Source organism: Physella acuta, unplaced genomic scaffold (genome assembly GCF_028476545.2).
Source record: "Physella acuta isolate Inbredline_101_S28 unplaced genomic scaffold, ASM2847654v3 ptg000600l, whole genome shotgun sequence".
NCBI lineage: Eukaryota > Metazoa > Mollusca > Gastropoda > Physidae > Physella > Physella acuta.
The window spans coordinates 1,217,830-1,232,744 of record NW_026732119.1 but is presented as its reverse complement, the minus strand read 5'-3'; positions in this window follow the sequence as shown (position 1 = coordinate 1,232,744).

The following is a 14,915-nucleotide window of genomic DNA, read 5'->3' as shown; positions in this document are numbered from 1 at the left end:
AATGAACTTGAAACGCGGTGTGTTTTTTAGCCGTGGTCCAACATGTAGACGGCCAGAATGACCTTAAGCCCCAACACCCCTCCCCTCGTCCTTCAGTCCATACTCGTCCACAACGGTCTACTGTATTCGAACCACCCCCCCCCCCACCCTAACCCCCCCCCCCCCCCCCACACCCTTGCGGACGTCATACACGGTTGACCCCAACGGTTTATCAAATATCATAAATCTGGGCTCGTGATAGTGGGAGAATAGAAGGAAGGCGTTTGGTTGGAGCACTACAAGAAATGTATTCGGCTGCCCGTTACAGATTTCGGAAAGCATTAGATAAACGAAATAGATATCAAACGAATAAAGTAGCTGACATCTTTTTTTTTTGTTAAAAAAAAAAAAAAAAAAAAAAAAAAAAAGTAGCTGAAATCAATGTGAGAAAATAATTTTCAGTTAATCTTAGAAGTCTCTGCACCATTTATAATAATTTATTTTTCACATTACTTCAGCTTAAGTCGTTTATAAAGTCATTGGTTTTATAATTAAACTGAATGTAAAATTGTTACTTTTTTAAATAAAAGATATATATTGTAGAAAGAATTTCATAACACGTTTTCTTGTTTGTTAAAATAAGTCTATAAAAATGTTGTCTGCAAAAATGTTTGTAAAACAAATAAAACAATTGGTATTTACAAGACATTAATAACTTAATTGTGTGATCTCCCCTGGTAATTTAAAATTTAGAAATGGAATATACTTTAATGCGTTTTAAAAATAGACAAAAAATTGTTCAATTAACTTTTCATGTTGGCGTGTAATCACAGCAGAGGCGGAACTACAATGCCGCCAGACCCCGCAATGTGTACTTAGGAATGAACTTAGCAAATGTTTATTTATAAATCTATAAATGTTTATAAATGTTTAGCAAATGTTGCATACTATAACGGCAAGACTTGCAATACTTTGGTTATCGTTAGTTATTATTTTGATACTCGCGATGCTGAGGTAGCACCAGAGATGTGCCAATCTAGTGCCTGCCTGGTCATGTTGTTAGTTGGTTCACAAAGATGCTTGCAAAAGTTTGTAATAAGAGGAGCCGGGTTTAGTGACGGCTATTAGGGGCAGATAATTTAGTTTGAAACAAATTTAAACTTAAAGGATGTAACTAAGAGGAGGCTGCTTTCACGTGGGGTGTAGGGTAGGGGTTGGGGGAAATTAGGGTAGGGGGTTATCGTCCTTAAATGACCTACTGATAGTCTTTTAAAGCAAACATTTTCAGTGGCAGCATTGGAACTGTCAAATTCACAAATTATGAATTACTGAAGAGTAGAAAATAAAACAACTAAATAGCGGCATATGATACGCCGCGGGTCGGCTCGTATCTATATAATCATCTTCATTGGGACCATGCGAGACACCAAGACATAAGCTCAACAGACCTTTTCACTACCACCCCCAACCCTACTAGTCTGGTGAGCTGTTTACAAAGGTAGTGGCGGTTATTAGGGGCAGATAATTTAGTTTTTAAACGATTTTGACACTAAGGGGTGATAATACCATGTTCTGCTTGCTCTTTTAATTGTCGCCTGTAAACTTTCGTCACAGGCGGCTGCTTTCACGGGTAGGGGGGGGGGGGGAGCATAATCGTATGTCAATGTACACGTATTTATGACAGAGGAAGAGAAATTATATTTGATTAGAGAGAAATTGTTGTGTGGGAGACATTTGTATTAATCTGAGCACAATAAACTGGAGCGGGTCTTTGAAAATAATTTTGAAATTCAATACACGATTGTATGCCGTCTCGTTTTCGAGTTTAAATAATTGATAGGGGTGTGCACCACTCACAATTTTCTTAAAGCCAATGCTCCTTTGTTCTAATAGTAGGGAACACGACACGGGGTACTATTGGTATACTCTTGATATACTCTTGCCGCCATGTTTGGTTCAAATATAAAGTCAGCAATTATCAGCTTTTCTTATAATGTGGACGATTTAATGACTTAATGAGCTGTGGCTGATGCACACAATTTGCCCATATGTATAGACTTGAGTAGTTTCTGTTCATTAATCAATTTTGTTAATTGCTTTGGGAATTCAATTTTAGAAAATATGTATATAGTTTTTAGAAGAATAAAAGTGCTAATTGATTATCCATGTTTAAAATGTTAATTACTATATATTTTGTAAACAAAAATGAATGTTTAAAGTCTTATTGTCCACAAACATCGAATTTGAAAGCAGTCCACTTTTAGGTAATCTCGTAGGGGTCATCCATAAATGACGCCATGCTTTTTTTGACAATTTTTAACTCCCCGCTCCCCTCCGTCACACATCGTCACAAAAAGCCAGACGCCCCCCCCCCCCTAAAATGACGTCCCACCTCAGCCTGCAACCCCCCCCCCCCCTCAAAATTGCAGTTGAAGGTATATTAACAGATCGATATTTTTCCAAAACCTTGTCTGAACTCTCTCAATATAGAGTATATTAATACATTGCTATTACAATGTATTAAAACAATTTTCTAAAACGCGAAATATTGGCTGAAATTCGTTTTCTAATATTTCTTTTTGTTAATGCAAAAATGTGACGTCCCACCATCAGAAACCCCCCCCCCCCGCCCTCGTCACACACCGTCACAAAATTACGGACCCCCCTACCCCGTACGAGTTAGACGTCATGTAAGGACGACCCTACATAATTTGAAAAGACGTTTAATAGAGTATTGCATCATTGTTTGAAACTTTTAGAACATATTGCAATGTTGAAAATATAAACATTTACAAATACATTGCCTTTCCGATTTTCTGATTTTGTAATTGAGGGAAACAACTTACAACTAATTTTTTTAAAAATATTAATACATTAAATAATGATAAAAAAGATACACAAATAATTTTTTTTTTAATTACAGATTTAATATTTGCAGACTTTCTATTAAGTCAGAATATATGACAACAATTATACTACATCGATGAATTTCTTTTTAACTGTATTAGTTCATATAAAAATATTAAATAAACGAACTCATTATGTCTTTATGTGAGGAAAGTTTAACTTTACTAATTGCTACGATCACTGCATAAATTGTCTTATTGTAATCTATTTTCAGCATTTTATCCAAACACATTTATTTACACGATAATTTAGAGAAAATATCGTCAATGACATAGATCTAGTGCTTTTGTGAAAAAATAATTAAAAAAAAAAAAAAATAGTTTTATATTTTCTAAAATAGATAATTATTTTAAACGCTCAAAAAAAAACATTTAAACGTGGGAGGAAGCTATGGATATAGCTGTTTAAAAGGAAAGAATGCTTGATTTGATGTGTCTCATAGTACTCAACATATCCTGACTACTTATCATATTTATAATATTACTAGCGTCCCAGTCCCGCGCGTTGCCGCGGTCTCAGAAGAAAGTCTGCTGGCTAGTCACAGCATTGCCCGGGGCAAAGCGCACCTGATTCAATTTAAACGACTCTAAAACCCCATCTTAAGCTTAACCTATCGCACTGTTTAGAACGAACGTATGCGCCATTGCGTTCATGGGAAAGCCCAGGGCGCTAAATCACACCTTACAGGGACGCCGGAGGACGCGTCTGATTCAATTTAGTCAACAATTTCACGCGTAGATCAGATAGGAAATTTAGACGTCCGTGGAATAATCACTAATGCGCTTGGTCCCTGTTTATATCTAAGTATCGTGAAAACAAAACAACTCAGGTAGTATGGACATGTACCACGAGCTGTCTATCAAAAACCTTCATGCGGGACTCGTGACAGGAAGGGAATTGTGGGGAAGACATTGACGAATTTTGAATTTTTTTTCTTTTCACTTTGAAGTAAATAACAATTTTTTTTAAAAATGTGTTTATCATCATGTTCAGGAGAAAACTGAGATATTTTTAGTCAGGTTGTACACTTCATCATGGTTCTCATCATTTGTACTGTTCTTGTAATAAACATCTTAATGTATTTTTATTTTTATTTCAAAAAAATTCAACCAAATTTTACTTGCGTGAAGTTCATAATAAGGCTAAACTACATCTTGACTTCTACGTTATCTAATTTTTTCCGTAACTTGAAATACGGCTCTGGATTCTCATTGATAGGTACATGTTTTCTGGATTTAAAACTAACTCCCACGTGATGAAATAATCCAAGGCTTTAGTTTCCAGTTGAACGTGTTGTACAAAACGTTTCCCTAAAGACGAGCCTAAATTTGCTGCTCATCTTGTAGTACACCAGCACGCTGACGGAGCTGTTGGTGGCCTCCAGCGTGTTGAGGATGGACCACGACACCTGGAAACTGTTCTGGTACGGGCCCACGATGCTGTAGTTGGGGGAAAAGTGCAGCATCAGTATCAGGTTGATTGCACTGGGTAGGAAACACGCGATGAAGATACAAGAAATGGAGGCTATCATCAGTACAACACGTTTATCGCGACTAGACATAATCTGTTTCGCTGAGGAAGGTTCTAAATTAGTCTTGCGCCATTTGGACATCCGGGTCAGATTTATAATTAAAACGACCGTGCAGGTTATAACGCATGCGCAGGAGGATAGCTGCGCAAAGACCGTGATGGAAAAAGAAACGTTTCCAACAGTGGTGCCGTAATCTGCATACACCAACCAGTCGAGTGTTTTGTTTCTGTTGACGTTCAAGTGTGGACCGATGCGGAGGGCGTAGTAGACGGGCGCGACGCTGAGGAAGAGGAAGAGGTAGATGAGGAGGATGATGGTGAGCGTCCTCTTTGGCGTGAGGAGCTGTTTGACATTGAACATGAAAAAAAAATTGCATTTGAATATAATATAAATTGTAAAATCAATAAATGTTGAGATAGCTAAACAATCTGTCACTGTTAAAACCATGTTAGAATATTTGGGTATGGTTGAGGATGAAGATGAACCTGTTCCACTACCTAATGTTAATGCTGCTATATTAAAGAAGGTAATTCAATGGTGTAACTTCCATCGGGATGACCCTCCACCACCTGAAGATGATGAAAACAAAGAAAAAAGAAAAGATGATGTTTGCTCCTGGGATACATAATTTCTTAAAGTTGACCAGAGCACCTTGTTTGAGTTGATTTTGGCTGACAACTACTTAGATATCAAAGGCTTGCTTGGTGTAATAAACTATTAGCACTAGAAAGCTTGTTACATTTTAAATATTATTTTGTTACAATAATAATAAATAAAATGAACAAGGATTTACAAAATTGTTTTACTACAACTGGGGTATCGGTTTTATATAATTTAGATATAATAGATTAAAGTGGTTTCCCATATGTTTAAAAAAACAAATTGATGAGAAGAAACTAATTGAAAAAAAATTATTTAACTCTATCCAGTTACAGCAGTGCCGTAGTACAACTCACGCTAATACTATACGTACATGATGTACATTTTAATATTAGTACAACATGACTATATGAAAGCAAAGTGTGATATTAACACTATAAGAAATATTCACAAGAAAAGTGTGAATCATTGAAAGAAGATTTATTTGTTTCAAATAATTGATGTAAAACTCTAAGTGGTTGTTGTTTTTATTTATTTTTTTTTATTTTATAACTTAACTAATCACTGAAGTTCTAACGGTTGATTTTACTCTTCAAATAGTGTAGGTGAGCTAATTTCATGGTAAATAGCTACATTGTGTTGATCTTGAAGCGATTCAGTTAATGTTCGATAACTTTTTTTTTTTATTTTGGTACGAAAGGTTTAGGACTGTTGCGTTGCATGTTTTCCAGGTACGAACAGCGGTCAAATCTTTACAAAGATTTAACAGCATTTATGCAAAATAAAAACAAAATGCATACACTGCATAAAAACTTACTCTAAGATGTGTGTGCGTGTGTGCATATGTGCGTGTGCGTGTGTGCGTGTGCGATTGTACGCTTGCATGAGGCGTGTGCGCGTGTATGTGTGTGTGTATGTATTTATTAAGTTTTATTTCTTGAAGGTACTTTCATTGTGTACATAAAGACAACAAAATGGTTGCTCAAGGAATTATCTAAAGAATATCTTCATTTGTTTTAAATTTCCTTTTACTATCTAATTAGTCAAATGTTAAATTTTAAACGTTTCTGAAATTATACAATTCCAAGTATTTAATAAAAACTGTGCATTGCAAAAAATTTAAGCGTTATCGGCCGTTCTCACTCTTTTATTTCTAAGTGAGATGTCATTAAAATATGCAACCGATAATATTGATATAACCCAAATTGGACATAGTTCAACTCCGCTAATTCAATATATAGTGATACTGACATGATCCTCACTCCCTTCCACACCCCATTCTCTATGATGTTGTTCTCTCTAATTGAAAAGGAATCATTATTTAATCAACCTTTTTTTTTTTTTTTTTTTTTTTTTTTTTTTTTTTTTTTTTTTTTTGCATAAAATAAATTACCATGAATGAAGCCAGAAGTAAGAAATTGGTTAATCAAGAGTTTTTTTTTATTTTAAAAAAAATATATCTTCATTTTTCTAAGGGTAAAATTAAAACATATTTCAAAACTTTAAACATTTACACATTTAAAATAATATATTTTGAGTAACACATAAAAAGTGCATAAATTGTATTAAAAACAAAAAATATTTATTTATTATTTTAGAACAATGTAATCTACAGCTGTTTTATGCAATTTTTAATATAAAGTTTTAAGTTGTTTCCCTTGACTGCTAAATAACAGAATCTGAAAAGAAATTTATTTCTAAACTTTCTATTTTCAACAATGCAATATGTTTTAAAACTTGCAAAACGCCGTTTAAAGTCTACTAGATTGCCTTAAAGTAGAGTTCCACTTTAAATACGTTTTAACAATGTTCACTGTCCAACGTGGTTGTCACTTTTTTTCCAGAATTCAAAAATATGTTTTTTTTTTTTTAATGCAGCATTACTACAAGGGTAGTCAAACATTACTTTTGTATGTAGTGACAAGATCAAGTTGCCAGGGTTAAGTATCAGAAATCACTGGAGCCTGTGGGTAAACTGCTCTTTGGTGAATTTACACTAGAAAATTGACCCGCGTATGAACATATCCCTATTATTCTAAATATGATTCACAAAAGTTGATATCTGATATTTGAACCTTCGACCACTCACCTCTGATATGAGAAACACGCCTTGACCAAATACCCTTACATTCTATCAACACCAATGGTAAACTATTGTAGGGCATATCCTATTTAAAATGGTGATTAAAAACAAAAAAAAATATTAATTATCGATGCTTATTTAAGCTTGTTCAGAATGTGCAATGTCAATTTGCACATGCATGTATGTAAATGTTAATTTAGTTATATTGAAAGTGTTATAGTGTATGCTATATTCAGTGAAATATGCTGTGTAATTTTTAAATGCACATTTTAAAACATATATTATTATAAATGATAGATACGTGCGAACTACATATTTAAAAGATCGGTCTACTCCTCATTTAAATACATTGTTTCAAGAAAAATGTGTTATAGTTTTTAGCATTAAAAAATCTCGTTAGTGACGGAGAGAGGCGTTACCAAACTAAAATAAATGTTAAGAACACGATTCCCATTAATTACAAAAAAGATAGCAGCTATTTGTTTTAAGATCTAACATCAAGATTTTAAAATACCAATAAAACCCATAATGCAAGAATAATACTTCCTTTATTTTACTAAGAATAGAGTCAAACTAATTACAGATAGGCCCAGTGTTTCTCCAGAATTTTTATCTCCGGTGGGGGGGGGGGCTCGAACTAAAGTTTTCGGGGGGCGGCACAAAGTATATATTTTCTATATGAATTCCATTTCGTTCGGGGGGGGGGGGTAGGGGGGCGGTAGACTTTCTTCGGGGGGGGGGGGGGGGCGCAGATGTGTGAAAGAGATGTCGGGAAGAAACTCTGCTTGTCATGTAAGACAATAGTGTGACTTTCGTTGTTTTACTTTCCCTGGCCACTCCGGTTGTCTTTAACGAGGGGTTGAGGGTTGTTTTTAAAACAAATATTTGAATTAATAAATTTATTTAAAACGGCTTTTCATTAGCTTATATATTTTTTAATGATATGAAACTTATTGTAATCGATGGTTCCCAAACAGCTTTAATTTTTACAAATGTAACTTTATTTATATCGCTTGCCATATTTTTTTTTAAAATCTGTATGCAAATCTTTAGAAAACATGGAGTGGTCGGGCTGGTAATGCTCATGACTGCTTCACCGACAAGTCCCTAGGTTAAACCCCTAAGTTGATGAGTCTCGATAGCTGGAGAGAGCAACCCATCTAGGACAGAAAACTTCAACATCAAACAGCTACGGCTTTGTAGTTTGTTCTTGAATGGACACATTTTCTGAGAGGAAATCCAGAAATAAAAGTTGTAGAAAGGAACGTTTTAGTGGTTGGACATAGTGCTGTAACCAACGATAGAGAAAGTAAAAGCCGCTATACGGGAGCCGGACGTTTTCCTGAAAGACACTTGCCCGAATGCCGTTTGCCCGAAGACCGATTTCCCGAATGGACACTTGCCCGAATGCGACAAACGCCCGAATGGACACTTGCCCGAATGCGACAAACGCCCGAATGGACACTTGCCCGAATGCGACAAATGCCCGAATGGACACTTGCCCGAATGGGACAAATGCCCGAATGGACACTTGCCCGAATGCGACAAATGCCCGAATGGACACTTGCCCGAATGCGACAAATGCCCGAATGCCACTTGCCCGAAGGCCGTTTGCATGAAAAATGTTAACATTATATATTACTAAATAATCATTCGTCATCAATTTAAATTTAAAATGTTGGTAAGTAAAACACATCTACTCAAAAAGAAAGTGAAAAAAAATATTATATATTGCCCTATACTCCACAGGGAGTGATGAGGATTAAGTAAGTAAGTAACAATATCCAACAACAGGTTATACTCGTCATCTAAAATGTTTTTTTTTTAATAATCAAGATAGTATTAGTAACTATACTATTTAAAACAGTGTGAAATAGATGGAGATAAAACACAGATGGACATAGTGTTGTAAATAACGATAGAGAAAGTAAAAGCGGCTTTTACATAGTGCTGTAACCAACGTTAGAGAAAGTAAAAACGGCTGGACATGGTACAATAACAAAACAAAGTCTTAGACACAGGTTGACTCTACTTCATTAGCACATTCAGGTTCGAAAACTGAAAATTAATATCCCAATGCATCGTTATAGGACCTTTGTTTCGACTAACACTATACATTCTACAAAGCATATGTGAGTTCATATGTTCCTGTCTGTACGTGTGTTTGTGTCTAGCAATAATTTGTATGGTTAGATGCGGTTAATGCACGTAATTTGGTTAACTTAAAAAAACCGGTTTGAATACATAGTTGATAATTGGCAATATTTTAAATTTCTTTTTTTTTTTTTTTTTTTTTTTTTTATTTACCTCAGACATGTAATTTACAGCGTCAGTTGTGTGTTCGCTTTAGTATTACAGTTTTCATCATCGGCTTGTGAGTACTGATACAGATTTACAATAGTAATATTTCTTTAGGCTTACTTTCATTCATTTAAGATGGTTTACTTTTAAATAGATCTAATACAAAACGTCTAAATATAAAATAATAAAACATAAATAAAAAAATAAAAAAGATAAACCTAAAAATGCAAATGTGTAATTAAATGATGATTCAATGTGACCTCGGCATATGAAGAGACAGTGTGATCACCACTATGTCCAGCCGCCTTTACTTACACTAACGTGATTTAGGTACCCATCAGAGTAGGGTGGACGGTCTACTGACTTAAACCCGGATTCGAACTCGAGACTTACGGGTTAGCAGTCCAGCTCTCTACCGCTAGACCACTCCGTTCCATTAGCATGAATAACTGGATTATAAAGGTGGACTGCACTTTGATGAATTTACACTAGAAAATCGTCCCGAGAATTTAGCAACACATCAACATTGTTCTAAATATAATGTACACAGGCTGAGAACTGATTCTCGGACCTCACATAACTGAAATGAGAAACACATGCCTTAAAAACCGCATGCAACTCGCGAACCGCAGGTTGCCGACCCCTGCGAGCGAGTAATTTGGTTAACACAGGGGTCGGCAACCTGCGGCTCGCGAGCCGCATGCGGCTCTTTTGATGTCAAGTTGCGGCTCTTCAGCTCGATGCACAAATATTAAAAATTATTTTATTTTATTTTTAAAATTCATAAAAGTATTAGTCTGCAACACTCGGTAATGAAAGATATAATAATAAATATAAACAATAAACACTCTATTTTGTTAGAATATTTAGATCAATTACCGTAATATCACCGTTAATCACTCACCGCCTGAGTGTCGAGGACAGAAAGTGGCGCTCTCGTGAACCTGATTACAGTACCACAGGGGCGCCGCGTACGGCCCCTAGCTCGGATCAATCATCGAATGTCGTATTGTAGGGTGCTCCTTAAAAGTAAGGTAGGCGCTTAGTGCTGGCGAGATAGCCCTGGGCACCCTGCAGAGACACAGGATGCGCCTGATTCGATTTAGTGAGCGACTATAGCAACCAATTGTATCCATAGTCTATCGCGATGTTTAAAATGAACGTATTGTTGCCCATTGAGTCTATAGTGTATGGCGTTTTTTTAAACACAAACGTAGGCGCCATAGTGCTCGCAGGTGAGCACGGGACGTTCGGGTAGCGCAAATGAGGAGGCGCCGGCGGTTGTGCCTGTTGCAGTTTGCCGCTGAATATAGTAGTACCCCTTACACGCTATGTACAACACCCGATTAACGGATGCCAAGTACTACCATAGCCGTTCTGGAACTCTGGGCGCCAAAACGTGTATGGAAAAAAAATGTACTACCCGGGTGCCGCCCATAATAAAAAATTTTTGCAGAAATCTTCTCGGGAGTATTCTCATTTACTCCCCAAAGTTTCATGGCACTCGGATAAACTGTGTCAAGCCGCATCCGACTTTTTTTTTACAGTATATAGAGAAAAATCGCACCCTCCCGGGGCACCGCCCATGCGAAATTTAAAAAGATGATTTTTTGCACAAACCTCCCTTGGAGTGTTTTAATCAACTCCTTTAAGTTTCATGACGATTGGAAGAAGTGAGTCAATCTGCAATCGATTTTTCTATTTTTTATATACCGTATATAGAGGAAAAGTAAACCGCGCCATGCCTGGGCGGCGCCACTCCTGCGAATTTGAAAAACTTTCTTCGCAGAAACCTCACAAGGAGAATTCGCAACAACTTCCTGAAGTTTTATGGCGATCAGATGAAAGGTGTAGTAATGCGTAAAAGAAAAACAGACACACAAACACACACACACACACACACACACACACACACACATATATATATATATATATATATATATATATATATATATATGTATATATATATATATATATATATATATATATATATATATATATATATATATATATATATATATATATATATATATATATATATATATATAAAATTAAAGATCATAATATTGAAATAAAAAATGTTGCTGGCTCTTTAAAAACTGGGAATTTGCGTAAATTGTAACTTTTGGCTCTTCCGTCTCAAAAGGTTGCCGACCCCTGGGTTAACACAAGACATTTTGTACAAAAATTTTGAGTAACAATTTACGCTGTCTAATGTATTGATTAAAAATAAGGAATTCGTTTTATTAAAGCGAAGTTATCTTACATAATTATAAGTTTTGTAATTTAATTAGGGATACTTGTTTTCTATAAATATGATAAACTTTTAAAGGCAGACAAAATAAGTACATAACTTTTATTAACACTTATTGAAAAGAAAACAAAATTAACAAAGATTTACATAATTATTAAATTTCTAAAGGGGTAAATGTATTAATTGTCAATTTGATAACATAATTTTAAGTTGTTTCCCTTATTTCTTTAAACTATTATATGGGAAGTAACAAAAAGAAACCCATATAATACCGATCTATCAAGTTGCAACATTGCTGTGTTGTATAGAAGAATTAAGATTTATGTTTACAAGAAAAGGTTGGAGCATTGTAAGAAAGGTTAATTTATTTTAATATATTGAAGGTAGACCTACTTTCCTAAAATAAAGAAGCTACATATTTGAAACTATGTGAGTTTTCCAACTTGTTAAAATATAGTAATCATACTAATTAAATGTACACAATGTGAAATCTATCTTTATCTTAATAATTATGCCGATGATAAATCTTTGTATGATCAAAATATGTTCAAGTGTATAAAACAACGCCGATAAAAACAGAAGATAAGCGTTTCATATCTTACATTGTGCTGTAAAAAGCCTAACTTATAATTAGGTCACTGCCTCCTCGCCTGTTCGAAAGCCTTGTCTTAACATTATACTTATCATATAGTCCCGAGGACAAATAAAACATTCATCTATACAGACTATACACTAAGGTAAGAACGTTACATAAATCAAACACAAACCACAAAGTAAACCAAACGTGTCTCTATTTTAAACATTTAACCCTAACATCAAACGTAAAACACGAATCCTAGCATTTAGCATTCTCACATAAATATTATTACTGACTTTAACACCAAAGTTAAATAACAAATGCAACCAAGCGCTAGAACCAAAACTAACACTAAGCCTAGATTTAACTTAACTCTTAAATCTGTTCTCTAGGCCTCTCTAACATAAGACTGCCTTAGTCTGCCTTTAACACATTACCGTAAACTTTACATTATGTTTTTGTAGAAACCTATAATGAACTATGTAAGAAATAGAAATATTTAATTTAAAACAATTCAAATTATCATCGAAATACCATACCATAATATTACTTGTCTTCCCATTGTATTGTTTGTTTAAAATGCGATTGGCCGGGCTCAGATACTGGGCCACACGTGTAGGTCAAGAGCTGGATCTGGTTGTCAGAAACTTTCAGTGACGTGGGGTGTTGGGACATTTAGTGGGAGCTAATCCTCACTGTGAAATGGGAGCGTATCCCCATCTTGAAGTGGAAGCGTATTACCTCAGTGAACTTAGAGCTTATTCCCAACGTTAAGTGAGAGCTTATTCTCACCTTGAAGAATTAGCTTATCTTTACAGTGAAGTTGGAGCTTATTCCAACCGTGAATTTGGAGCTTATACTCACCATTAAGTGGGAGCTTATCTCCGCCTTGGAGTGGGAGCTAATCTCCACTTCCAACCCGCGCTGTAACGATAATTAAATCTACAATGAAGTTATTCGTTACCGATAATAACTCGTTAAAAAATGTTAACAAAGCATAAACATGCAGGCACGATTTATATGTCAATATTTGAATTTCCTTAACAGTAGGTAGTTACGTTAATGGTAGCAAACTTTTAACTAGAGGCGTCGCGAGGCGGTGACGGGGGTTGCTGATCGGGTGACAACGATAAGGGGGGGGGGGGCAATACCAAGATAAATAATTGCAAAATGTAATCATATTAAAATTAATTATTTCCTGTTAAATTAATGGTTAATTACAGTAAAAAAAACTATTTTAAATACAAATTAACAATCCCTACTAGGGGGAGAGGGGATTATATATGTTAAATATAGAAAAAGCAGCTATATTAGTAACCGACAATAGATAGGCCTACACCTCGTCAATATTAACTGTGAACACTTTAAAGCTATCACCCAGGGTTAGGGGTGAAACCAAATGTTACATTTAAAGAGAAAAAAAAAGTGTAGTTGAATGGTTTTAAAGGTGTATGTACGTTCGTTATCTTCAGGAATGCCTTTAATTATGGTGTAAGTTCATGTAAATTAAGATGTTTGCATCTGAGCAATAATAAAATGTATTCAGACATCGAGAGACTGATCCAGAAGCCAGACATGAAAGATGACTTAGAGATCTCATGCATAGATCAAATAGGAAATGTAGAGGTCCGTAGAATAATCACTAATGCGATTGGTCCCTGTTAAGAACCTGGACGTAGTTGCCTCTTAAACCAATGTTTCAGTTGTTTTAAATGTTTAAAAATTAACTTGAAACGCAGTGTGTTGTGTTTTTTTTTTCCGCGGACGACCAGAATGACCCCCAACCCCCCACTCGTCCACAAAAGTCTACTTTATTCGAACACCCCCCCCCCCCCATCTCCTCCTCCTCCTTGTGGACGTCATACACGGTTGACCCAAACAGTCTATCAAATATAATACGGGGCTGGTGACGGTGGGGGGAAGAGAAGGATGTATTCGGCTGCCCGTTACAGATTTTGGAAATATCAGATAAACGAAAAAGATATCAGAAGAATAAAGTAGATGAAATCAATTGGAGAAAATGGTTTTTAAAATCTCCAAATTGTAGTAGTCTAGTAATTATTGACTAGCGGGAAGCTAGTTAAATAAAAGCTTGTAAAAACAATAGGGCAACAAAAGTAATTAATCACAACGCCATATATACAAAATTTATTTTTGGATGAGTAAAGGTTTAGTGTTTATTGTATTTTCAGTAATCACAGAGGCCTGTCTATCTGTTAAGTACGTGGTCAGTTTGAAATGTGCCTGTGTCTAGCAATTAGTTGTATGGTTGGGTTGGCGGGGTCTGTGTACGTAATTTGGTAAACTAAATGATCCGGTTTTAATACATTGACAAAATCTTTTTAAACCTTTTTTTTTGTGTCTCAGACATGTAATTTCATGCCAGTTTATCTTGCCATGTTGTGTTTAGTTTAACGGTTTTCATCACCAGCTTGTGAGGACTGATGTAGATTTACAATAGTAATACTTCTTTTCTGACGTGTACTTTTATTTTAAGTTGGTTTACTTATACATAATACAAATCGTATAATTACAATTTTATTTTTCAACCTAAAAATGCATTTTGATGTGATTAATATGTTATTTAACATATAGTTGTTAAAAATTAAAAAAATATATATATATATATTTTCTTTACTCCGAAATGTATTTCAACTCTACTTATAAGGCCATACCTCTTCAC